The sequence below is a fragment of the Melanerpes formicivorus genome, unplaced genomic scaffold (genome assembly GCF_026170545.1).
Source record: "Melanerpes formicivorus ecotype bairdi unplaced genomic scaffold, bMelFor1.0.p_v2 SCAF_27, whole genome shotgun sequence".
In the NCBI taxonomy this organism is placed as follows: Eukaryota; Metazoa; Chordata; class Aves; order Piciformes; family Picidae; genus Melanerpes; species Melanerpes formicivorus.
The window spans coordinates 5,640,374-5,668,117 of NW_027142379.1; the positions used below are offsets into that span (position 1 = coordinate 5,640,374).

The 27,744-nt window shown below is 39.8% G+C and overlaps 1 long non-coding RNA gene across 1 annotated transcript; it reads left to right on the forward strand.

The window, feature by feature from the left end:
* Positions 1-10,664: 10,664 nt before the first annotated feature.
* On the forward strand, positions 10,665-26,866 carry LOC137448959 (uncharacterized). Its single transcript, XR_010989275.1, has 5 exons — positions 10,665-10,749; positions 15,971-16,116; positions 25,154-25,273; positions 26,220-26,343; positions 26,714-26,866. It is a non-coding gene; the product is annotated as an uncharacterized lncRNA (long non-coding RNA).
* The last annotated feature ends 878 nt before the right edge of the window (positions 26,867-27,744 follow it).

Genomic DNA, 27,744 nt, shown 5'->3' on the forward strand with positions numbered 1-27,744 from the left:
TGAAGAATTGGTGAGTTTACAATTCACTCTCCCCCATTCTTTTTATTTGTTCTCCCCCATTTATGATTTGTTTACAGTTATTATGGACAGTACTACATTTACAACAGAATTTTCTTCCTCTCCTTCTTTCTTGTTCTCCTTTCCAATTTGACAAATGCCATTGCTGGATGAACTTTTATCCTAATACACAGCATATACTTTTTAAGAACATGAGTGAAACCCAAAAGCCACAGTGTGCATCACAGAGGTGTGAGACTTCTGTCCCATGTTGTCCCACAAAGTGCATTTGCTAGCAAGTTATTCTTTCAGCTATGTGGAAGCTACATCTCCATAGAAATTTGTTTTACACAAACTGTTTCTCTGCTATCACAGAAATTTGTCTCAGACTGCTTCTCTGCTCCCCTTTCTTTGTATTCAAGCATCTGTGACAGGCAGCTCCTGAACAGTATGCTGCAGTTCAGGCACAGCTTGTGCGCCTCCACCTCACTGGGGCCCACTCAAGGCTGTTGCTTCATAGCTGAGCTCGCACAAAGGTGTAGTGATAGTCACCCAGAATATTAGAGATGCTCACAAAGTGACCGCCACAGTGCCCAATACATTTGTGCCATCAGATGGGTGGCTTTGGGAATACCTCTATCAACTACCCCTGAGAAGGGAATGAAGGGGAACTCACTGTTGGTGTGCACACCCTCCATCAAGAAGAAATTAAACACACAGGATGTCTCTGGAACCTGGAGTTTTCTCCTCTTACTTCTGATCTTCACTTTGCGTTCCATTCTTCTCTCTCACTCACTCTCATATTTTTCTTTCTCTTTCTGTGAAGTACTACATCGTGGTCTAAGATGTGCTTTAAGAACCACTGCATGATCCAAGCAATCTTCACTAACTTGTGATTAATACACTGCCAACCATTCTAGCCATTTAGGTGTCAGTTTGCCTCGTTCATTCCTTGGTATCACTAAAGAGCCTCTTGTGGACCCTTCCTCCAAGGTCAGGTTGCAGCAAGCTATATACTACTTAGTACATTTGTTACATTCATGAAGATAAGTGCCATTTACCTAGTGCATTAGTTTAATTGAAGTAACTGTGATTAGTTCAAATCCCTGACATAGTGTAGGGCTGTACCTTAAATACATGACTCAGGGTTACTGGAGACAGTAGGGCTAAACACTCAAACATTTACTTAAGACTAAAGACTGAAATATCTTTAGGGCTGAACACATTCTTTAGAAAATGAACTAAGACCCTAATGTTACCTAAAACACATTACCTTTTGAGACTTGTAATGTCTGGAGTTTCTGCCAATGTAAACCTGATGAGCTCTCTCTCAGAATATCTTGTCCTGATTCCCTACCAATAAAATCCAATGAATGACACAATTACAGCCAGAGTTAGGATCATATTTTGATACAGTCACACAGTGCTGTGGATGAACAGATAAGAATAATATAAAGTTTCAGGACAGAAAAGAAGTGGTAACAGTGAAAATATCCATTCAGTTTGCAGGTTTGTTTCCTCATACTTTGGTACTTTGTCTTTGCACCACGTGCAGAGTAAGGTGACAGCAATGTAAAGCAGACCTGTAAAGCCTTCACTGGATTTGTTTATGTATTTATTTTTCATTTGCACCCCTATTATTGTGATAAACATCTAAATCTTTCATGACAAGCTTACAAAGACACACAGATAGCACCTTTAATTGGCGGAATCAGAAAGGGGAAGTTCACAAGACTTGGCTGAGAGAGGATGAATGTTTCTGGTGTCACTGAAAATCTCTCTGTACCTGTGCTTGTAAGCAGACTGTGTGAAGTCTGTGTACCCTCAGTGAATCCTTTGAAGGACTGCTGTGCCACTTCAATCACAGCTCCGCCAGAAGTGATGTGCCAGAAAACATCAGTGTCAAATTCTGCCTATTTGAGCTATCCAGAGCATCAGCATGGGCAGCTAAAATAAGCCATCAAAGTGAGAAGCACAATTTGTATTACAACAATTTGTTTTCTAGAGAAGGCAGAATACTGAAACAAACCAGCTTGATTTATATGTCAGTTTTTAAGTTCAGCATGCAGCTAATACTTAGTGCTGAAAAGTGCTGAGAACCCACAACTCCCAGTGAATGGGTATTTGCTTCCAGCCTGAAGAAAATTAAGAAGGCTACTTCAGAGAGCTGAGGGAGCTGGCACTCAGAATAAGTGCTAGGGATTGGCTTGGCAAGTAAATATCATCATCTTCCAAAATTGTTTCTGATCCAATTCTCATAATGACAGCTAAGCTTCCAAATCAAGTCAGAGTCAGCAATATGAACAAGTTGGAGCTCTTCCTTTTCACACTATAAGTGCTTTTCTGCCCTCCTCCGTAATCCTCTGACAGTCCTTATTTCTGCTTCCCTGTTCTGTGGGGCCTTTATCATCCCTCCTCTCACTCCCCAGAACAGGCTGCCAGACCTCTGACAGTTTGGAAGGTCTCTCTGCTCTACTTCCCCAGTTGCAGAAGAAGGAGCCATGCTTTCCAGCTCCCTCAGGCAGACCAGCATGGGCCCTCAGTGCTCTCTGCAGACATGGACATAGTGTGCTGGAGTATCTTATGTACTTTGGAGATAGGTTTTCATCTCAAAGCAGCTGGGGAAGCAGCCTGTGAACATGTGCAGCCCTTAGCACTGCCATACACTTTCAGTGGCAGCAGAAGGTACTCGGGGATTAATTCTGTACCAAACCTGCTGTTCCTGGCTTCAGCCTGAGGAACTGCACTTTCCTGGCCTGTGCTGTGGGGCTTTCCCTGCCAGTCTCTCCTCTCCAGACACCTACTCTGCTTTTCACGCTGGCCTCTCTTTTAGACTTGTGCTTAATAAGAAGGGCAAAGAGAAATTATCATTCACAGAATTGCTAAGGAAAGAAACTCCCCACCAGATACTGTCATGGTTTCTCCCTTTAAAGTAGTTTAATGGTTTTGGAGGCTTGATTTTGGGTACTTGAAGTTTTCAGGTGCCAAAAAAAAACCCTGAGTAATTCTATCAAGTCTTCATAAATCTATGGTGTATTTTATCAAATAGGCTCCCAGTTTGACTGCTAAGTGTCTATCAAATATTGTCACTTGGAAATCCTACAATAATAATATGTATGGAGAAAATTTCTGCCCATGTTGCAGCTGTGTTTGGTGATGATGGGGGTGGCAGTGAACCTGATGTGAAACAGTATCTCTAATGAGGTTAGTAGGTTAAATACTATCGTCTAGAGCAAGGTCTCTATGGAAATGGTATTTCTTTGTTTGGATGTAAGACTTTACTGGAAACTCTTACCCATGTGAAAATAGAGAGGCTTAGTAAAACATCCCTGAAGTCACACCTTCTGTATGGACTGCTCTCCTTGTTTCTCATGTGACAAATTACCAAGTATCTCAGTAAGGCCATGATATGAAATGGCTTTTTCTCCCCTCAAATAAGCAAGCTTTATCTGAAATATTCAGTTGCATGATTTTCAAACACCATCTAAAATAGTCTATTTGCAAGGTGTATTTCCTAGCCAGGGCAATCAATCTTTTCCTTAGATATCTCCCTTTGTAACTTAGAGTCGAAAATGGCAAAGAGTCTGGCTAAGAAAAACAAAAGCAATAAAAGTTTTAAATGGATAGATGATAGATTCTGTTTCTGTGTTGTTTTATTAGACATGTTCCTCTGGACTGAAGGGCAGGAGGAGTACATGGCACTCATGAAGTCACCTTAGCTTAGCAAGCAATAGGAGTACAAATACTTTTAGCTGTAATTATGAATTTTGCTGGCACATCACTAAATTAGCCAAGTGACAAAATTAGCTGGTTGGTTGGCTAAAGACCAAAAAGAATTAATCTGAACCACTGATGTTACTGTCCCTGGGCAGTGTAAGGCTTTTAATAAACCACAGAATCAGAAAGAGTAAAACAGGAAAATGTAACTTGCCACAAGCAATGTTTGGTAGGCATATATCACTTACAAACCATTTAACAGACGGGTAAGAGAAGTACAAGCCATGAAGAGGAGTACATAGACATGATCTTGCCTTCACCAAAATAAATCAACAGAAACTTTATGGACCCCAAAAGGAAAAGGCTCGTAAGAAATAAATATAAGAATATAAGTCTTGATAGGTCAGAGACTCTAGGGAGAAGGAGAGATCTGGTTTTTTCATAACACAGCATAGCTAGGTTGTGTACAGCCTTCTGAATGTGTTCAGAACAAAGCAGATCATTCTGTGCATCATATATATGCCATTTTAAGGTAGGATTATAAATGGCAATATGCTAATCAGTGCAGATATAGATCTAACTCCTACCTTGGATTATGCCTTTGGTGGCTTCCACTGGTACAGCATAAATGAGCCTGGACAGTTTCCTTGAGGAGGCTCTGAAAACTTGTACATCAGACAAACCTACCATTGGCTGCTTGCAATCCAACAAGTCCAGTAAGCTAGTGATCTGACAAAGTGGAAAACAAAATCCCAGTTAAAATAAAGTTACTTGCATTTAGGAACTTACAGAGAAATTTAATTCATGGTAAAATGCTTTGTGTGTTGTATCTGTAGGAGAGGGGATGAAATTACAGATGATAAAACAGCAGGATGTTTTTGTGACGGGAGATGTTAATTCAGAGGTGGGGGAAGGACAATAGGAATAATAATCAATAAATAAATGTGGATAATTCTGCAGAGGGAGTTATCTTTTCATGTCTGCTGACCTTCTAGGGCCTGGCAGTTCTTGGTACAATTGGGAGTTGTCTCAGAGCTGCTCTCTGTAATCAAATCCCTCTCTCATGAGTTCAAGAGTACTCCCTGTGCCAACAGCGGCCAAGAATAGGTGCTGAAAGCTGCCAATGTGGCTTTCTGGCTGAGAGGTCTCAGCTGGTTCCTCAATCCAGATTTGTAAATTGGCAGAAGGATAAGGTTGCCACCTGGCTAGTTAAATAAAAAAAAGGCACTAGACCTCAAATGAATCCTTGCTTACTTCTTCCTGTGATGGCTCACACATGTGCCAATGTGCCCTGCCCAAAGATTTCAAGGAACAGGGTGGGCTGAGCTGTGTGCTTGGCCTGCCCACTGCAGTGTGTTCACATGCCCCCAGCCTTTGCAGGGCAGCTCTGGTCCTCACACCCTTGTGCCCCGTGATGTCTTCTCCTCCTCAACTGCTGCCTCCACCACCCCTGTACCCTCACTAAGGCAGCTCAGTTAGAAACAGCCCAGCAGGGGCTGTGTAGCAGCGGGTGGATGGACACCAGTATTGTAGCTCAAAGGGGTTTTGGCAGCAGACTGTGTGGAGCACCAAGATTGCTCTTCAAATACCTCACACGTGAAAGAAAGCCCATAGGAAGGCAGAAGAGGTGAAGTGGCTAACCCACTCCCTGTGAATGAAACACAGCTCACTGATGATGAGCTAAAGCCACAAACCACTGATTCTCTTCTGAGAGTGAATTTTAGATGTGAACCAGCATTGTTCCGCCTGTCTGTTCCATCTTCCTCCTGTTGGTCAGCTGGAAATGAGTAGGTCACAGCATCTCAAAGCATCGACTACTAGATTGGGTATATACCCAGTGCCTCTTTGAAGGGTTTTATTATTCAGTCATTTTGTTACCATGTCCAAATCACAAGCAGTCAAACAAAAGATGCTAACAACTTATAGAACCACAGAAGGCAAATCTATTTATAAATACTTGATCATTTCTATTGCATCATGAGTTTGCTTTAAAGGTCATAAAAAATTGACATGTTTTTTCCCACCCAAGACCAAGAATGTAGGTTACATGCAATTTTAAAGCATATTGTCCTAAGAGCCTGATTGGAGACTTGTAAGCACCACTCAGTGCTTTTGGAAAATCCATTGTTGTGGGTTAAGGAATAGCTGTCCAGCTCTAGAGAGGTCCTCCTGGGGGACTGGACAGTCAATCCATCCCAAGGAGGATGGCATTGGAAGTTATGCTATTCCATCCCTTAATATTGCATCTTTATCTTCTATATAAACTGGCTGCATAGTCAGTTTCTTCTACAGGCTGGGGTGAGAGTGGCTGGAAAGCAGCCAAGCAGAAAAGGAACTGGGGGTACCGACTGACAGCTGGCTGAACAGGAGCCAGCAGTGTGCCCAGCTGGCCAAGAAGGCCAATGGCATCCTGGCCTGCATCAGAAATAGTGTGGCCAGCAGGAGCAGGGAAGTCATTCTGCCCCTGTACTCAGCGCTGGTCAGGCCACACCTTGAGTCCTCTGTCCAGTTCTAGGCCCCTCAATTTAAGAAGGACATTGAGACTCTTGAATGTGTCCAGAGAAGGGCAACGAGGCTGGGGAGAGGCCTCGAGCACAGCCCTGTGAGGAGAGGCTGAGGGAGCTGGGGTTGCTTAGCCTGGAGAAGAGGAGGCTCAGGGGAGACCTTATTGCTGTCTACAACTACCTGAAGGGAGGTTGTAGCCAGGTGGGGGTTGGTATCTTCTCCAGGCAACCAGCACCAGAACAAGAGGACACAGTCTCAGACTGTGCCAGGGGAGGTTTAGGCTGGATGTTAGGAAGAAGTTCTTCACAGAAAGAGTGATTGCCCATTGGAATGTGCTGCCCAGGGAGGTGGTGGAGTCACCATTGCTGGAGGTGTTTAGGAAGAGACTGGATGGGTAGTTTGGCGCCATGGTTAGTTGATAGGGTAGTGTTGGATGATAGGTTGGACTTGATGATCTTTGAGGTCTTTTCCAACCTAGTTAATTCTATTCTGTTCTAAAACTATGACATCCACATATTTTAAACAGCTGGCAAGAAGAGGTCCTTAACCCTGTGTAAAACTAGAGAAAACACAAGTTTGCCTAATCAGCTGCAGAGATTTTGTTTACTGTTTTTTTGAGATTTGGGGCTTTTTTTAGTATGAATTTAAGAAGTTCCTTCGAATGTCTGAGAGGATTTCAAGTTTTGGAAATACAATTAGCTACAGAGCAGAGGATTAAGGAAAAAGGATATTGAACAGCAAATTACAAGGAGAACACAAAACCTGAAATACCAGAGAAGCACCAGATGAAAAAGACATCCAGAGGAGCTATTGATTGTCTTCCCACTTACCCTGAAAAGCTTATAAAGAATTGTTAAAATGAGAAGAATAAGCCTAAGATAAAGCTGCGTTTCTAAGAACCTTGAAAACATTCTAGATACTCATTAAAGAACATTTAAAGCTGCAAGGGATGCCATGGGGTCAGCTAATCCTTTACCTGAAGAAACAAACCTCTGGAAGATGTTTGTCTAACCTTTTTTATTTTTTTCACATGTTCACTTTCAAAGATTGCAAAATGTCCCTGGAATATCATCCTCTAAAATCTACTCCAGCATCTTACTACCTCCTATTATGAAGATGTTTCTGTGATTTCTAGCTCAGCTACCACTACAGTTCAAACTCGTGTTTGTTGCTTTCAGATAGCAGTTTCTCTCCTGCATGAGAGATAAGCAAAGCATTAAATTACCACCCTCCCTGAAACCTGAAGACTTTTATGATGTAGACCATGCAAATACAAATTGTATTGCTGTTTGTAACTTTTTCCCCAATGTTTCAATATTTTTTTGGGTCTCATTCTAGATTACAGACTTCTTTTTTCACCTTTACCTTATGAAGTAGGATACTTAATGTAAAGTTACATTCTTATTTCATCATTGAAAAGATAAACATACTTTTAAAAGCCTAGAAAGGGTTAATGTCCAATCAGAGTTTAAAAAACATAGGGCAGTTTCTTTTGACTGAGGGATGGGTGAACAATACTATAGGACAAAAGAATTTACAGTGGTTTAGAGTTTCTGGCAGTCTATGACAAGATTAATTATTTGAACAATTCAGTTTAAATATTTCATAGGGAAAAAAAGCAAGGTTAAGGAAGAACAAACTGTATTTCAAACAGTACAGTTAGATAACCTTGTATGAAACTCCTCTAGACACAGATGGCAAATATAGATTCTAGAAGACAATAGTAATTACTAGTTCCTTGACTTCTCCCTAGGGCTAAAAAGAATCAATAGTAGCCACCACTCTCCTGACTCTTCAGCACATGAGCTTTGTCTTCCAAAAGCTGTATTAAACAAATTCAAATAAATAACAGTGTAACCAGTGAAATCCACATAGCATGGGCTTTTACAACATGTTCACTAAAGACAGATGATCTGTCTGGAAAGAGATTATTTAAGCAGATGACAAGAAACATTTGGCCTGATTTTAAGCATGAAACAAAACCACTTCACGCTGTCCCAAGACAAAGTTTAGCAAGAACCAGGACTTGAGACATGCCAATCTTCAGGCTGCCATTCCAGCATTTGAAGAATGGTGTTCCTCTTTGGGATGAGTCATTTGACTTGCTCTGCAGAAGTTAAGTCTTTTCTTATCTTCCAGGAGAACATTCCCCTCATGTTTTCCATCTTCCTTCATGATTCACTCATGATCATTTGATGATCCTAAAAGAACAATGACCTTCTTCTTGAAAACATGCAGCCTGTACTGGAAGTATTCACAGGCTTCGTGACAGGAATACCAACCAAGTTAGAATTCTAAACAGGAAATTCAATAAAGCTGGATTTTGTAACACAGAAGTCAAGGGGCAGTTTTGTCACTGACTTGCATAATTGAGCCCTAAGTGACCTCAACAACACAAAGAGAGAGAATGAAAAAAAAGAGAAACACTACATCATTTCAGTGCATAGTTCAGTGCTGGGTTTCTAAGACTCCCCTGTCCTTAATAAATTGTTCCTTGTTGTAAATCTGTTTTCAAAACATGATTTCTTTCCAGTGGTGCCAAGGGATAGGACAAGGGGAATGGGCACAGGAAATTCCGTATAAACATGAGGAAAATCTTTACTTTGAGGGTACCAGAGCATGGGACTAGGCTGCCCAGGGAGGTTGTGGAGTCTCCTTCTCTGGAGACTTTTAAAACCCACTTAGACTTGTTGCTGTGCATCTTGATCTAGAAAAACTACTTTAGAAGGGATCTGGACTAGATGATCCCCAGAGGTAGTTTCCAAACCCTACCATTCTGTGTTTCTTAGCTAAGATTATCATTAAAGTCTTGGCCTCTGGAGTAAATCTGACCTTTTTAACCAAAGTTTTCTTAGTAGTAATGGACTATATCCATTGAAAATGGGTACTTCTTGGAATAAACAAAATAGCTTTCTGGAATGTGTATATCCTCAGAGGCAAGCTGGTTTGTGGAGAACCTATAAGAAGAATGGCAATAGTAAATGTAATTGGATTTCTAAATATGACAATTAGATGGTGGATTCTCAATGTTAATTATTATAGTAACTTATCTCAGGTTTTTAGTTACCCAGGATTTTCTTCTGTATTTGGCAAAATGGAGGCTTGTCTGGACTGAACTGTCATAATTAGTGCATTCCCTTTGTATCATTGTAATAATTCATGTTTTAAATCAGTTAAGAAAAGAGCATCTGACTACAAACAAAAATTAGTTAAATTGGAAACATTTCTTTATATCCCCACCAGAGCCTGGGGCGCAGCACATTCATTTTCAAGGTACATCAGTCAGTGCATCCTGAATAAAACCAAACCAAAACAAACAAAAAAAGAGCCTTTGTTAACTTGATAATGAAACATTTTGATTAAACCACCTATTAAACAGGCCTAAGAATTTTGCTAAGAGGTACCATCATGTAACAAACCCAAACTGCTCATTTCTTAGCATTTGCTGGTAAGACAAGCTGTGGAGGCAAACAGACTCTCTAGAAATTGTCCCTTGTTTTAGGGGTGAACAGGAGAGGCACAGTGTTGGCTTCCTACCCTGGCAGGTGATGGGCAGAGGATAAAAGTGCTCCTGCCCTTGGGTTGATGCTGAGCTGCTTGGCAGCCCAGAGCACCCAGAGGCCCTGTAGGAATGGCTGCAGCCATATCCTTGCACATCACTCCTGCACCTGGGGCCAGGGATGGGGTCTGGAGTGCAGTGATGAAGAACTTCAGGCAAAAGAGGGGTTTCTTGTAAAAGGGCACTTTTTTTCTGGAAATTGACTCCTGACTTCTGTAAGTGTTTTACCTTGAATACAGCATTTAGTACACTGGGGAGACACAGATTTGGGAAGGTGATGGCTGTGTGGCTCAGATACAAAAATCTGCAGTGAGAACCTGTGTGGTTTTCATCTGTGTTGAGAAATAATGTGGTCTGTTTTTCCAGTCTACTGTAGATAAATTCAGTGGTCTCTGTCATGTTAATAAATGTAATGCAGAATCAGCAAAGGCCAACACAGAAATTATCCCATAGTGATGTTTAAATTAGTAGAGAAAAATGTGCTCACTCCATGTAATACCAGCTCCTTTTTTACCCCTTTCTTTTTACTTTCTATTAATACAAATTATTTGAGCATTAGTGCATTGGCTGTAATTAGCTTTCATCTTTCCCCTTTTGATTTAAATATTGCCAAACTCTATTAAAACAGCTGTATAAAAGCCAGAAAATGTTTTACTAGTGAACTCCAAGTGTGTGTCTTTGTCACAGAGTAAATGGAAAGGTCACAGCAAGTCATCTAATTGCTTGGTGTGTGTTCTATTAATTGCACTTTTAATGTGTAAAGCACACTTAAAATTATCAGATAAATTGTGCTGTGTTTTGCTAAAACATCAGACGTGTCTTAATCATGGTCACAAAACATGACAACATAAAATGGTTCTGATGTGTGCTAAAATTCTTTTGATGCAGGTCAGGCTCCCTCTTATTTTAACTGGCAGAGCCATGCTCACCTCCAGTGCTCCTGTTCTTGGCCCCTTTGCTTCTTGGACCAGGTATGCTTGAAAAATCCAAGAGAAGGAAGCTGCCTTCCTTTTTTATTTCTGGGATGTTCTCTGTCCAGGCAAGAATGTGGGATTTTGTGTAACTTCTAAGTATCTGTCTCTCTTAATTCCTTCAGAAGGTGTGTTTATACTGTATCATTTCTCTACAGAAACATTGTCAAGATGAAAAATGAAAGGCCTAGGATTTAGAAAAAAATTAAGACTGCAAGAGACTGATTTAGCTTTATCTGGTATCTGCAAAAAAATGATGAATAACAGCTGCAGAACTGGTATTTGTGTAATCCTGCAAAGTGTTGCCTCCTCTGAGTGATAGAATTTAGCCTAAATTCCTGGGTTGTAAGAGAATATATTTTCCTCCTTTCTAATTAATCAGAAAACTTCCTGTCTTGAGCCAAAGTCTCATCATTCAATCTCCACTCTTTACAGAATTGTTATTATCCCCTGATACATGTGGAGTTTATACTCATATGTCAGTACTTCTCACAGTGTTTAACAGGAAAGAAGTATGTCATCTTTCAACCAGATGCCATAAAACAAAGACTGGGGAAAGAAAACTTGTTTTAAAGCAACTTGCTCAGCACCAGAACTGGCTGCAGTACTCCAGGTGGGGTCTCACAAGAGCAGAGTGGAGGGGGAGAATCACCTCCTCGTCCTGTTAAATTTAATTGCTAAAGCCCAACGTTAATTAATCTTTCACTTTCATCTTTCTTACTTGTTGCATCCAAATGAATGTGAAAAAATACAAAATATTAGAAATACAGTGAGAGTCCTGACTGTTACATAAGGACCAAATTTCATTAAGGGACTTTCATATAATATGACTAAAATACAACCTAAGTGGCATTTTTATTCGTAGAATAGAATAGAGTAGAGTAGAGTAGAGTAGAATAGAATAGAATAGAATAGAATAGAATAGAGCAGACCAGGTTGGAAGAGACCTTCAAGATCATCATGTCCAACCTATCATCCAACACCACCCAACCAGTAGTAGTAGTAGTAGTAGTAATAATAATAAAGTAAGGAAGATCCTTTCCACTGGAATTTTCATTCCAGATCTAATTCTGCTGGCAAACACACACAGGTACTGGATACATCACAGACATGCAACTCTTAAGCAGCTACATTTGCTGCCCAAAATATTCCCAACAAGTGCAGTTCCAGCCCTCCATGTGAAGCTATACTTGAAACAGAATTTCATCAGCCCCTGCATAAATATTTGTGCTGGAAAGACTTTCAACATAAATAAAGCTTGGAACACAATCAGGCAATAAAAAAGAGGTATGTTACTCCTAGAGATAAGGAATGTTTCCAAGGATCTGGAAGGCAAATAAGAATTTTTTCCAGAGTATATATGGATGGACTGGTGAGGATGTCACTTCCTACAGGAAAAAAAGTTATGTATTCCTGTGGTAGGTCAAATTTTGGCTCTACAGTGTGTAGTTAGGGTTAGTACCCAAAACATGGGCTGGTGTAAATCAATAGACATCATTGAGTACTGTGTCGCCTGCACTGATTTTATAAACTATGAGTCTGCATTGTGAAGTTATTTCTATTTTCACTTCTGCAGGAGAGACTGCATCATGAAATGGGTCCCAAAAGGCTTGACAGTATCACTTTTGAAACTATTTGCATTCCTGACACAGCATAATAAAATTTTTATTCAGTTCTTTTGTGACTTTTTTATTGCTCACTTTTGAAACACCGTGTTTTATTATCTTTCACTCCTGTTATCAATAATGAGCAATAAGAAGACTGTAATGACCTGTTTTAATAAGTCTATTATAGATTTCTATGTCGATTTGACATACCTAAGTGTGGCAAAATGGTTTGTGAGGAATAAACAGCTGAGTGATACCACATTCATATCTTTGGAGATGAAGGATTGTAGATGAGAAATAAATAATTGAAGAAGACGGAGTCTGCTGATTTCAGTTTCCGAACTCCTAAGACGCAACAGTGAGTTCATTAGATACTGGTAGGGTTTAGGCTTCAGGTTTAGGATCTTTGTGCTTGGCTGCCACATACAAGATAATGATTTTGATTTTGCACAATACTTCATAAGGAAATTAATTGCACTAATTATATTGGCAAAATTATGCTGTGACACAGTGTACAGTGTTCTGAACAAAGGGAAGGTCCCCTAGCCCTGCACTTCAGCCAACCTAAAAACATAAACCACATAAGAAATAGAACGAAATAGAATCAATAAGGTTGGAAAAGACCTCAGAGATCATCAAGTCCAACCTATCACCCAACACATCCTGACTAACTAAACCATGGCTTCAATTGGAATGGGCTGCCTGGCGAGATGGTGGAGTCACCATCATTGGAGGTGTTCAGGAGGAGACTTGATAGGGTGCTCGGTGCCATGGTTTAGTTGATTAGGTGGGTTGGATTAGTTGATAGGTTGGACATGATGATCTTGAAGATCTCTTCCAACCTGGTTTATTCTATTCTGTTCTAAGTGCCACATTCAATCCTTTTTTGAACAATTCTAGGGACAGTGACTCTACCACCTCCCTGGGCAGCACATTCCAATGGCCAATTACTCTTTCTGGGAAGAACTTTCTCATCACCTCGAGCCTAAACTTCCCCTGGTGCAGCTTGAGACTGTGTCCTCTTGTTCTGTTAGGTGGTTGCCTGGGAGAAGAGACCAAATATGGTATAATAAAGTCACTGTGGTGTGATAACATAGCCATGAAACTTATTTAATATTGCTGTCCTCACTGCTCCTATCTTGATATTTGTACTCTTGTCTTTAAATGCTTAAATTCTTTAATAAACCCCTGTGTTTCCATTCAGTTACCTAGAAGAAAGTGACCATGTTTGCATCAGGGATGAAAATCGTAATTAGGGCAAAGATATTTCAAACAATGAACACCAAGACCCATGGAGCAACAAAGAATAAACCCCTGTAATCTACCTCTCAGCTCTTCTGTGTTATAGTTACTCAGTTTCAGTAAACAAGAGGCTTGGAATGTAGACAAGTCACTACCCCAAATATAAGGGTACCTGCTGTACCTTGCTAAGGGAAGTGTAATCAGTCAAGGTGTTTGTTTTTGCAATCTGAGGTACAGGAGCCGGCATCTCATAAAGCCATGATGCTAGCTTAATGAGCAGTAATTTAAGAGTATAGTTAGTCACTAAGTTGTTTTGGGGTAAAATGATGGCTGCAGGAGACTTTGAAATGTGAGCAGACACTCACTTCTATTGCTCATTTCTATCTCTGTTGTGCTAGCGATGATTTGTGCAGGCTCTGAGAAGCTTTCTGCTGTAGGAACAACTTGAAATTTATCTCAGACCAAAGGGATAATAAAATATTTGAAATGTAAATAACAGCTCCTTCACTAAAAACTCCCATCTGTTTTCAGTATGTGTTTTTCCATTTTGTTCTTTACCTACCTGTATGTATTTCAGCTGTCTTTATGCATGCATACTATTCTTCAGCAACACTGAAACAAAACTTATCATGAAGCTTTCAGATAGAAAAATAGTTTGTAATAATCATACACCATGCACGTCCTTTTTATAAGCTGCCATCAAAAATGTTTATGCATTATGCACTTATTCTAAGAAATTGCAGTGGTGTGTGTATTCCAGAGATAACATGGAGGGGAATCTCCTCAGTATGTTGTACTTTATGCTATATGTTGGCATATATTCTAAATAATAGACAGAACTTGGGGATTACTCTTTATTTTAATATTAATGTTATCCCATATATGGAAATACACCCCCCAAAAAAAAGATATCTTAACTGGAATAAGCTAAACACTTTGACTACTGTATTGACATTTATGCTTGAGAAAGTTCAGGCCTGGAAGCTCTTGCACAGCAACTTAAAAGGCCAAGATCAGCCTCTGACCCAAAAGGGAACATTTTGGTTCAGGTTCAATCAATTGAAAATGCAGGGCAAAATATGCCTTTAGATGACACAGTCTGAGTTACAAATACACAAACATTTTCCATCAAGCTGAGCTAATTCAAGTTTGTATTTTGGCTGGGTATGTGGAATAACTATAATTTATTTATGACCTATTAAGCAGATTGTTTCCAGTGTGTAAGAAGTCCTAATTAGGACCACTGTTTTTAAAAAGGAAACTCACAATTTCTTTTATATCCTGCCATCAAAGGCACAAAAAGGAAGGCTTTCATTCTTGGTTTTACTTGGTTTGTGTTTTTTCTCTTTTTTTCTTCATGCTGTCTACTGAATGTCAAGAGGCCACACACATCCTAGGGTACAGTCATGGCTTTGAAGTCTCCAAAGAATTTCAGTATTCTCATAAAGAGTTTATTTCTTGAAATACAGATTTCCCTCATGACACCATGATTCCTGAGGGACCCGTTGCCAAACTGCCTGTAAGGGCTGTTGTCTTACAAGCAAGTTTGTTGGGGGGGCCTCTGAGCATAGGGGACACAGCATTAAATAATGTTTGGGAATTTAACATAAGCCTCATGTCTCATAAAGAGACAATGCCATGAAGTCTTCCAAATGCATTCTTGTCCACAATTCTAGCCTGTCAAGTCCTAGCTGCTGCCCCTAATTGGGTTTTGAAGTGGAAGAATAGAAGTCTGTAGACATCTGGAGACACAATGACATACATATCAGGATCCATATTAGTAGATAGCACTGAAAAGTATATAGCAGACAAGTAGTTAAAAGACAGGGAAAATAATATCCAGACACATCAACATACACCATTATGTTAATATAGTGAAGACAGTGGTCCAGATACTCTCTTCAGTAGCCTAAAGCAAGCACAGCTCACTGATGCAGGATTATTTGGACTTTAATCAACATAATTACTCCTGCAGTGCCCACCCTTGAGCAGGAAGCAGTCGCAGGAGTACAGTGAATACGCTGTGAATTATACACTTCTGCCATTTTTCTAGTGAGATCATCAATTACACTTCTTTGGTTTCATCCTGAGACAAAAATGGGCAGCCAAGATTGAGTGATACTGGGGAAGGATTTGCAGTTTTCCCTGTCTCAAGATCCACTCAGATCTCTCCAATTTACAGGACAACATTCTCTGTGATTGAGATTCTCTTTCATGAGCTTATTAGGAAATATAATAAACAAACATGACAAACCGGTCCAATCCCCTTTTCCCAGACTAGTCTATCATGTTAATTCACTTATTCACCATTCAAATAATAAGATTTCCTAATTTATAACCTGTGACTCTTAATATTGTGCACCTGTGAGCAGAAAACTAGAACTACCTACCTGGCTGGTGGTGAGAGTGCTCATCCTTTCTCCTCCATTGTGCTGAGGGTGTCCCATGTACCACACGGAGAAGCAGGAAAACTTCAGCTGTCCAGCTGCCGTTGGATCCACTTTGAAAGCTTTTTTTGGTAAGCTGATGTTTTATGCCCTCCAGCTTGCATGTTTGGTCTATCCCTTTCTGTAAGTTAGTGGATTCTGAGATTCTGAGAAAAAGGACAGACAATAGGTAATGGCTGCCGGGCACAGCAATTTGCAGATGATCATGGCTGCACACTGTGGGCACCTGTCCTGCCTATGTAGTGCTCTTGCTTTGACCTAGTGGTGCTGCTGCCAGCACAATTCAGGCTTAGTATGAGCTGCCTTGGTGAAAACCCAAACAGGAGTTGAGTGAACAGTTACACCCTGGACTATTCTGTACATCTTACATGTGTGCCCGAGCCACTGCTGGTGGTTCAGGGAGCAGAGCACAGTTCTGGGATGTATGCACCATCCAAAACTTCTGCTCAGCTTCCCAGTGATTTGGTCTCAAAGCACTGGTTGGTGTGAAAAGGTAGTATGGCATGATTGAGGCCAGTCAGTTTGTACATTGCCTGACAGAGGAAGGCACGTGGTAGCTTGATTATGATTGCTTGATTCCTATTCTATTCTTTTATCTCATTTGAACATTTAAATCTTAGACTCCTAACAGAAACATACAAAACATGTTTACTTGTTTTTCCTACTTCTGGACCATAAAGTTGCCTTTCTCAGGGCCAGGGATATTAATGGAGGTAAATACGCAGTCATACTCTCCCTGTATGGCTCTATGATTTATCCCTTTACATCAGAGAGAATCAGCAGGTTTTTGAATGTTATGGTTACTCAGGGGCAGTGCCCAAGCAACCACTGTGGAAGCCTCTGTTCTTTCAGATAAATTAGTAAAAGTAATGGGGTGGATCTATCTTATTATAGGAGAATGTATTAAGGCAGATTAATGCAGTTAGGCTGAATAACACCATAAAGCTGGGAGATGCTGAGGCTAATGGCCTGCGAGCCCCAGCGAGGAGTGCAGGGTGCACCTGTCAGAGGTGGATGTGAAGTGAAATGAAGGCTACTGCTGAGCCTGAAAGGCTTCCTTACATGAGGACTGAAGTCCCTCTGCTGCACCTGAAAGAATAGGTTTATTTTTCCAAGGGTATTCTCTATTTCAAAAGCTAGAAAATAAAACTGACTGTATTTACTGGCACGGCTCTTTCAGAAATAAAGGCTTGAAAAGCTACTTTTTAGCTACAGAGAGTGCAAACAAAAGAATCCTGGGTCAAAGCTCACTCCTTTCATAGTCTCTTATTTCTTCAGTATAGATTTGATTTCTGCATAGATTTAACATTATCTAAACTATTTTGCTTGAATGCCATCATGTCATTCTCTATACGGGTCCTGCCAAAAGAATATTGACTGTTGACTGTTTTCCTCTAAGGCTTTAAGATGTGTTTTCAAAAGTGCCTCTAGGGCTTTTTTGTTTTTTTCTTATAACTCAAAAGAAATCTTGCCTGTGCATCCCTTCTTTCTTCCTTCCTCTTTACATTCATCAAAAATGAACAAAGGATGATGTGGACAGTGAGTTACAGTCATACATAAACCATATGTCTATCTCAAGTTATTGCTGTGAAAACTCTACTTTATTGAAGACAGTATTTATTGAAAGCCTCTTTTGTATATCAATACTATGGAAGGCACCAGGGGTACAACAAAGCAGCAGCAAGTCTTTGTTGTTCTGGCTGTTCAGTTATCACAGTCAGCACGAGAACCACGGGCTGGTAGCAGAGATCTCCGGAAGGTCAGTCACGAAAGCGTATCCCTAACGGATCACAGTACTGCGGGTCCCTCCGTAAGGATTCAGAAGGTCTTTTTGCACTGGCAAACAAGTTCCACTAACTTCCCAGGCTTCCAGAAATGCTGATCAGCAGTTCTAGTCTGCCGCACATTTATTACACCCTGACGTGCTGGAGACAGCCTGTTACAAATAGAACTGCCTTGTGCAAAATGCTGTTCCAGTGTTTTATAATAAAGTGCACCAATTAGATGCATTCATTAGGACAAACTGCTTGTCTTTTCTTATATTAGATCTTTTAAAAGGCACAGTGCATTTCATAGCTCATTCCGCTCTGTATTATTATTAATTGAACAGAGCACATTACAAAGTTTTAATCCAATAACTGTAAATACATAATGAATAATATTTCCTTGGAGGCTGCCAGGTTTGCAGCAGCCTCCTCTGCAGCTTTGCATAGGCAGTAAGAGTAAGATAGATTATTGTAAAGTCCCCTCTTCCCTTGCTGTAGGTTTCCCACAGGTATTGCAGGGACATCACTGGAGCAGGGAATATTATGTGTGCAGTAAAAGACAAATGTGGCATTTGGTACAAGGCAGATTAAGAGCCAAGTCTAAACCAGAGCCTTTCAACTTTTTCCTTGTTGGAAAGGGTCACATGCACCAGTTCTTCAGGTTGTCTCTCAGATCCCTGGATGCCAAAAGGAAAACAATGTTTTAATTTTAGCAGCATGAGGATTCCTAACTGCAGCGTATTATTTATAAAGGATAAATGGCAAACACTAAATGAAGACAAAAGGAAACATTCTGTTCCTCTCTGGGGGAGCACAACATTATTATACAAGGTTGTGATTGGGCATAGTAAGATGAATTGAGCTGCTGTTCCTACTGACAAGAACATTACTTCTTAGATTCCAACTAATACATGAAGTAGCTGGCACTCCCTGGTTTTACATATATATATATATATGTGTATATATATATATATATATATATATATACATACATATAAAACATCACCTACAGCAAAAGGGTCCTGAACCCAGTGATAAAGATATTGTTTTCTATATACAAGAAGATTCTAAGGTACATCAAAGTGATTCCTGTTATTATTGTACATACTACTGTTTTCACATGGAGTAAGTGTTTGCAGTAACTTATGCTTGGACAGTACTCAAGGTGCTTGGCAGAGCTAATTAGCTTGAAGAGAAGCAGTGCATTAATACAGTCTTATGACCATTAATGTAGTCTTATAACTTCCAATTCCAAGCTATTTTATGGTCAATCAGCAGGAAAAATAGTCAGAGAGGAAGATAAGGTCTCTTTCTATATATCCTTCTAACTGTATCTGTTAACTTGCTGAAAAGTTACAGTGGAGTGAGTTCTTCTCAGAAATTTAGATAGATGCTCCTAATTTATGAGATATGTTTTCCAGGATCTAGGCCTTTGACACTTATGAATATATGATCTTAGAGTACTCTTTTGCTAAGTCCTGATCCTTTTACAACTGCAAACTCCAGGAGATAATCTGAAAAGGAGTTTTTCCCTTTTGGCCTGAAAATATCCCACAGCAGTGAAAATATTAACATCTTCCATTGAGCAGGATAAGATCAGAGTGAAGCAAAGCAGTAAAATATGTACAAAATGATTAAAAATAAGAAAAAGGAAAACTATCTAAGTACAGTAGCTAGTGAAAAGCTGCAAACGTTGGCATTCAGTTTCACAATCCTAAATTTACCTTTCACTGACTTTGGTGATTTCACCAACTGTATGGTGTTGCTAAGCACTGTTAGGACTCTGGATGTACCTTGGATAATTAAAGGTTTTGGGTTTTAATTCCTGTTGTTTCTTCCTCTTTCTATTAAGTGCAGGGTGATGAGTCTTCAGGAGGGTAGGAGTATAACACATACCTTGAGGCAGGGCCAGTGATGCTACAGCACTACACTAGTTGTGACTATAGAACTTCTTGAAAGTTTTGAAAGCACAAATTACAGCGATGGACACTTTTGGCCAAGTAAGATCAAATACTTATCCCATTTGATTGAAATAGTTCTAGCCTTTACCTAAGCCAAGCAGGAAAATCCATGACGGTGAAGGTTTGATTGCTGAGGGCATATTCCATAAAATTCTGTCTATTGGTGTAACTAAGACTGGTGAGACCATATAGTGCTTTCTGAAAAGAAATAACTTGATATCTAGAGATGAAATTTAGATGCCTAAATCCTAACTGCAATCCTAAAATCTAGCTCAACTACTGCCTAACTCTGGAGGCACCTGACCTCCAGAGGTGCCTCCTTTTTAAATCAGAATATTCCCCAGGTATCAATAAATTGACTTTGAAGCACAACTAATTCAATTTTGTCTGTAGAAGACTGAGCAGTTTTATAGCATGTGGCTACAGGATGTTAACTTATAAAAATGCTTTATCCAAGACTGAGCTTCACCATAAATGCAGTAGTAGTAACTATTTTCATTTAAGGACATAAGGAAAAGCCAGAACATCAACCCTGCTGTATGTGCTTCCACACATTTGTGCAGGCATGCTCTTAAAAAGCAAAAAGAAGTAGTGACTGAAAAAATACCCTCAGGATGTGTGAGCAGCAGCTTCAACTCAGTCCTGGGCTTAATCTAGAAAAATAGATGAGACTTCTTTCTTTAGCTATGTTTTATAAGAGAACCATATTCTGAATCTTAAGGAGAGAAAACAAGTCTCTCCCTACCTCCAGCAGAGTTTTCCAGGAGCATTCTCTTCAGTAACCCTAAACAGACATCTGAGACTTGAGAAAAGAGCAAGAAACTATATGAGCTTTTCCAGAAGCATTTTCTGTTGGAAAGCTGACAGTAAAAATATCAGTCAGAATTTAAAACCATCTCCAGACATTGCATTAATAACTTTGATGCATAAAGAGGTTTTAGGTTTGTGTCATGTCAGCAGATATACAAAAATGAAGCACCTGACATTATGGACCTTCAGCCTGCTCTTCAGGTCAACCCCACAGGTTTTCTCTTAATGGGAAAAGAAAAAAATAAGAGCACTTTTGATTGTGTTCTTAATAATTCAAGTTGGAATGTATGAAACTCAGCCTTCAGCATCTGCTCCAGTTTCAAATGAATGAAATAGAATGAATCTTTTGAATGAAAAAGTCTCCAATAGGGGAAGCTTGGACTAACATCAGGCTTCCATATTTCAGATTAGAGCTTATTACAAAGCTAGAAGTAACTCTTGACCCTCCCATCTCCAAAGTTATCTCTCAACACAATTACATCTGTGAAACTATTCCAAATGCTTTGGGTGGGTTTTTTCGGGGGGTATTTTGTGTTGTTTTTTTTGTTGGGGTCTTTTTGCTAACAGACAGTGACAATAGATTTTAAAACATTTTAAAACCTTTTACATGGAAAAGTTCTCTTACAGCGGACTTCAAGTCTGTTTTAAAGCACAGTACAGTTCAAGGGTCATATAACATGAAAAGAATTCTGCCATTGTTTGGTGGATGAGAAGCTGGACATGAGCCAACAGTGTGCACTTGCAGCCCAGAAGGCAAATTGCATCCTGGGCTGCATCAAAAGAAGTTTGGCCAACAGAGTACTGTGCCCAGCTATGAGACCCCCAACACAAGAGGGCCACAGACCTTCTGCAGTGGATCCAGAGGAGGGCCACAAAGGTGATCAGAGTCCTGGAGCACCTGTCCTGTGAAGACAGGCTGGAAGAATTCAGAATGTTCAACCTGGAGGAGAGAAGGTTTTGGGGACACATTACAGATACATTTTGATATCTGAAGGGGACCCACAGGACAGTTGGGTAGGGACTGTTCAGAAGGGCTTGTAGCAACAGAGTTAGGGGCTATAGTTTTAAACTGCAGCAGAGTAGATTTAAGTTGGACATACAGAAGAAGTTCTTTACAATGAGAGTGGTAAAATACTGGAATGCCCAGAGATGTGGTTGAGACTGTGTCCCTGGAGACATCCAAGATGAGACTTGATGTGTCACTGGGCAGCCTGATCTGGTAGGAGATATCCCAGTTGTCTGCAGGGCAGTTGGAAAAGATGACCCTTGAGGGTTCCTTCCAAGCTGATGCAATCTGTGAATGTGAATTTTAAAACATATTTGAGTATTTTAAAGCAATCTAAAATCCAGTTCTAATACTGAAAGTTCTCAAGAGAGAAACTGAAGTACAAGAACTACCAGAAGAATCTGAACATAGTTTCATAGTTTCATAGTTTCATTCAGGGTTGGAAGGGACCACAAGGATCATCTAGTTCCAACCCCCCTGCCATGGGCAGGGACACCCTACACTAGATCAGGCTGCCCAGAGCCTCATCCAGCCTGCTCTTAAACACCCCCAGGGACGGGGCCTCAACCACCTCCCTGGACAACACATTCCAGGGTTTCACCACTCTCATGGTGAAGAACCTCCTCCTCACATCTAGCCTGAATCTCCCCACCTCCAGCTTCATTCCATTCCCCCTAGTCCTATCATCTTAGACTATGATTTCTTTTTAGCTAAAAAAAATGAAATATTTTTCTTTTAAAATCTGAAACCTTTCATAAATGCTTTCAAGTCCCTTCATAAAAATGATTTATTAAAATCCAGGTGGCATTTATTTCACAGCGTGAGGGTGAAGGCTTGTGAGTTTCAAACTCAGTGTAACATGCTCTTCTCCCTCTGGCTTTCACACTGAATTGAGCATTTAACTCCCTTCAGCAATTTTGGAGATCTCAATTTGTAGCAATTATGATGAGAAGCCATTACTTGATAGAAAGAAAGAAGAGTTAGTTAAGTTGAAGAAATGTATCTCGGCTCCTTTTAAAATAATGAGCACACACAAATAAAAGGGGAATTCTTGCCAGAATTCTACAACCCCCTTTTTCAATTTGCATATTAAATTGTACATCTACCAGTTTCTGTTAATTCAGCAAAATAAGAACTTCTTCTGAAAGTAATTGCATTATTAGTCTACCTTGGCAGTAATGATCCTAAGGTTAAGGTGGCAAGTAATCGTATTTCTAACTGTCTTCTTTTTAATAATCAGTTGTAAAATTACGTTGTGCCTTTTCTGCTCTTGAGAACTTTTTTCTCGTCTTCTCCACTGAGCCATATTTAAACTAAAAGGCAGATTTTTGCTAAAAAGGCAAATTTCTCAAGATTCTTGCTGGAATGTGTCCAGAGAAGGGCAACAAAGTTGGTGAGAGGTTTGGAGCACAAACCCTATGAGGAGAGGCTGAGGGAGCTGGGATTGATTAGCCTGGAGAAGAGGAGGCTCAGGGGAGACCTTATTGCTGTCTACAACTACCTGAAGGGAGTCTGTAGACAGGCAGGGGCTGGTCTCTTCTCCCAGGCAACCAGCATCAGAACAAGAGGACACAGTCTCAAGCTGCACCAGGGGATGTTTAGGCTGGATGTTAGGAAGAAATTCTTCATAGAGAGAATGATTGCCCATTGGAATGGGCTGCCCGGGGAGGTGGTGGAGTTGCCATCATTGGAGGTGTTTAGGAAGAGACTGGACGGGGTGCTTGGTGCCATGGTTTAGTTGATGAGATGGTGTTGAATGATAGGTTGGACTCAATGATCTCAAAGGTCTCTTCCAACCTGGTCTGGTCTATCCTATCCTATCCTATCCTATCCTATCCTATCCTATCCTATCCTATCCTATCCTATCCTATCCTGTTCTATTCCTCATTCAGCGCGTCCGAAGCCAAAACTCTTACGACCTGTTCAGTTGTGAATTGCTTTTCCAAGCATTATCTTAATTTCCTTTAAATTTTTCAATATTGCTTTCTCTGCTTTATGCAATATGAAAATAGGAAAGAAAAAAATAACCACAACAGCCTTGTTTATAAAAGCTTTTACCAAGTATGAGAATAGGGACACTGAAAAAAGCAATAACTGAACCTTGACCAAACAAACAAGGAACAGGCATCTACCTCTCCCTCTACACCTGCATCTCTCACAGAAAGATGAGTTTTAAACATTGAACAAACATTGTAGGACACTAGTTGCTGTATATCTTTACAGGAGTTTTATATTGCTCTTGCTTTCAGATTTCTTTTGGCATTTACCTAGGCTAAATTGTATTTATGTATATTATATTTTATTAATATTAAAATATTCCCTGCTATCTCCTTACTGCCTTGAAAGGAAAAAATTAACTCTATTGGCTATCTCTATTGATTAAAAAATAAAGTATCACATGTGTGAATTTAAGAGTATTTTCTAGCAGATCCTGGAGCTGTCGAGCCTACTGTAATCTCTCAAAAGACTGTCAGCTATTGTTTATTGCCTGTGTTGACCAAAGCCTAGGAAAAGCAGTCTTGTACCACAGATCTTTTATGTTTAAGCAGCAATAAAATGTTCCCTTTGCACCTTCTTTTTTTCTTTTTTTTTTCATCAAAGAATAGTCAGGGTTGAAAGGGACCCCAACGATCATTTAATTCCAACCCCCACTGCCATGCTCTGGGATACTTTCCAACTAGATCAGGTTGCCCAGAGCCACATCCAGCCTGGCCTTAAAAACATCCAGGAGTGGAGCATCCACCAACTCCCTGGGCAACCTGAGCTAGAAAGATGCTGAACTCATGTCTATGTAGAAGCCAGAAAGAGGAAAAGGCCCTACAAAAGAAACTGTTGAGGTTGCTCCAGTGAATAGTAAGGCAGGGAGTGAATTCCTTTTCATCCTCATTGTACAGAGCTGCACTTCAGAAGTCACTCCACACTGCAAAGAAAAGGCTTACCACTCTAATTTAGACTGTAAACTTTTTATTTTTTCTTTCAAAACAAAACAAACTCAAAGGTAGAGATATCACTGTCAATAGTGTAGTATTCTTTGTGCCTTCCCACCTGTAATTAACATCTCTCTTTTTTTGTATTCCAGGTCCTGCAGGCGTTAAGCAGTAATTACTTGCTTTGTTTAGCCAAGTTATACTATTTAGAACCATAGCAAATGGAGATTTTTTTTAAAGAGGAAATTTAATTGTATCATTTTTACCTTCTCTATTTTTGTTTCTAAAAATACCATGCTCCTAGCTGCATTTTTTGCCTAGCGTGTTTTATTTGCTACATATCAGGACGACACCATTTCTTTTTATACCAATTGCTGATTGAAACCCTGTTCTGAGCCACAGTTTTCTTTCACATTTTGAGTGTTTACAAATACTGAGTTCAGGGAATAATTCCCATTTAATATCTTTGAAATGGTATTGAGGCTGGGAATATTTTCTGTGTACATGCACAAGTTGTCCAGTATCAAACAGAAAGCAGCCAAATTAAGTTTCCTGTTCCTGCAGTTTGTCTTATTTTTTTCTTTTTTTTTGTTTTCCTAAAGAAACTGAAGGAATATTCTCTGCTTTTTCTATCCCAGGGAATATTAACCTTAAGGACTACATTTAAATTTAAGGGGAACGGTGAAGTGGACAGACCAAAAGAGTTGTCAAAAACGAAACAGAAGATCATATATGAAACCCAACATAAGATTCAAGAGGTAACTCCAATTCATTACCTGTTCTTCAATGAGCAGTATGGTGGAAAGAACATTTGTCATCTAAATAGTGCAAAATGAGCAGCAGTGATAAGCAGTACTGTGCGTTGCTAAGAGTATTTATGTGACCTTGACTGGCTACAAGATTATTTAATATGATCAGTCTTTTTCTTATCCTTCACATCGCCCATAAGTCAAGTGTTTGCAAATGTTATCCTGGCACTGCCAGAAACAGATTTACATTGACCTCAATATGTCACCAGGAAGATTTTCTGCAAATTCTTTTGTTTTCCATATGGTATCTCAGTGTATTGCAAAGACAAGTGCTCCATTATTTCTTTAATCAAGCAAAGCACTCTTTTTTAGTGTTACAAAGTATTTATTTATGTCACATTACCAAGCGGTGTTTATTCTTCTCCAACTAGTCCAATGAAACAAACTTTCAGTTTGATGAATGGTGGCTAGATTGAAAAGTTGAATTAGACCAGATCAAATTTATTCAGTTGCATAAAGTAGGTGTTAATTGAATTTATTCAGCCTGATCATTAAAAGTCTGGAGAACCTTGCAGTGGATGTGTATTTATGTGTGTCTCGGAGTGTACTTTTGGTTTTGGTAGTTGTGACCTGTGGTGACACTCCAGGGAAATGTTACAAAAATGGACATTACCTCATTCTAGATTCTGTACAGTTTGCTTATTGTACAGTTCTAAAACTCAAACACAGAACAGATTGGTTCCATCTTCTCTGGTGTAAACCAAAGATATTTTTCATATAATTAAAAGTGACATCTGAGGTGGATTTTCAGGGAGCAGATTTTACAGTGATGGTTTGAGAAACAATTAGTAATGTGTCTTTAGGAAAAGCCAGTCTTGATATTATATTTGAACTGAATTTAATTTTGAAGCTGTGAAATTTGTGTTATTTTTGCCGTTTTTGTTTTGGTTTTCAGTCTGGTTAGTAGACAAAGTCTAAAAACTTGTTGCCAATTGGAAGGAGTCCTCCAATATTTGAAAATGAGACGCTAATACTGAAGATGAATATAAACAAAGATGTGATGTGTCAATAATCAACAGGTAAACTGCAGAAGTATCAGAAGTTCTTGAATATTTGTATTTAAATGAAACTGGCAAACACCAAACAGTTTGCAGCTAATACAAACTGCATTTCTAGAAGTATTGTTCTCTCCTGTCAGCTTCGAAACCCCTGTTGCTGTTGACTCCAGGCTTCTTTGTTTCAATATTTATAAACCTGCTCTCATGTCTCTTTTAAGGAAATATGAATTAGCCAAATAATGAAGCTAAAATTATAATCTGTTTGATAGCTGTTTGAATAGAAAATCAAAAACTTGCTGTTATGCAGCAGCACGCCGGAGACTGCCTCCTTTTACCAAAAGGTGCTCGTTTTATTACTTGTAAAGATAAAGACTAATTAAATGTTACACAGCCTTTCAGTGATTCAAAAGCTCCACTAATGAGGAGTACCATCATGTAAAAAAAGTTACAAGCAAACAGGTCTGGAGAATGAAGAGAGCCCATGGGAGCACGATAAGTTCACTGAGTGCGAATGGAGTGGCTCACAGCTCTGTTTGCCCCTGTGTCCCCAAGAAGCAGTGGCTGCACAGCAGGTCAGTGAGCCCGTGAATAGAGCTCACAGAAAGCTCACGTACTGCTGACTCTGCCAACACGTCTGTATGGATAAACCTTTGTGTCTTTTGATACTTTTCTTTGCTGTGAGCAGGTGGTGTGTATCAGACCACTTTTCCTGATGGATGTGGAGTTCAAGGCTCATGACATACCAGCATTGCTGTGGGGCAAAGTGGACAATAAAGGTACAAATCATGCTGGGTGTCTTATCTTCCTGCCCAGCTGAACATGCTGTACAACTGTTTTTACCAGAAGCTACTTTCCATTTCCTTCCATGATTTTTACAGAAGGATAGGATTTTCGGCAGAACAGGTTTTGTGTAGAGATGTGTGAGTTGGTATATATGTATGAATGTGTGCATATAGTCTGTGTGTGTGTATGCACTCATGTACACACACTCTGACATGAAAATGTATGTTTGTGTGATTTCCAGTGGTCTATCTGACTGTGGGGGTTTAATATGTGACTTCCCTGTACTCTTACCCGACATTCAGTTTCCCTTGGACTAGCTGAGTACCTCAGAATGGCAATAAGTTAGAAAAAAAATGTATTTTAATAATTTTGTCAGCATTGCCTGGAGTGGGGTCCTAAATGAGCTTGACCTTCTCCTCTGTTAGATGTGTGAGGGGATAGAAGTGAAGCTGCCCTGACTGCTCCTGTGTGAGCTGTCTGGCTCCTCAGGTACAGTGGAACAGATGCTTCTTGAAAGGGGTTAAGTGGCTCTTGTCTGAAGACACAATCAGAGATCAGTCTGTCCCACCCATGATGAAATCTAAGGGCACAAGTTTAGCTGTTTACTGTAGGTTTAGCCACCTCTTTGTGGTTGGTATC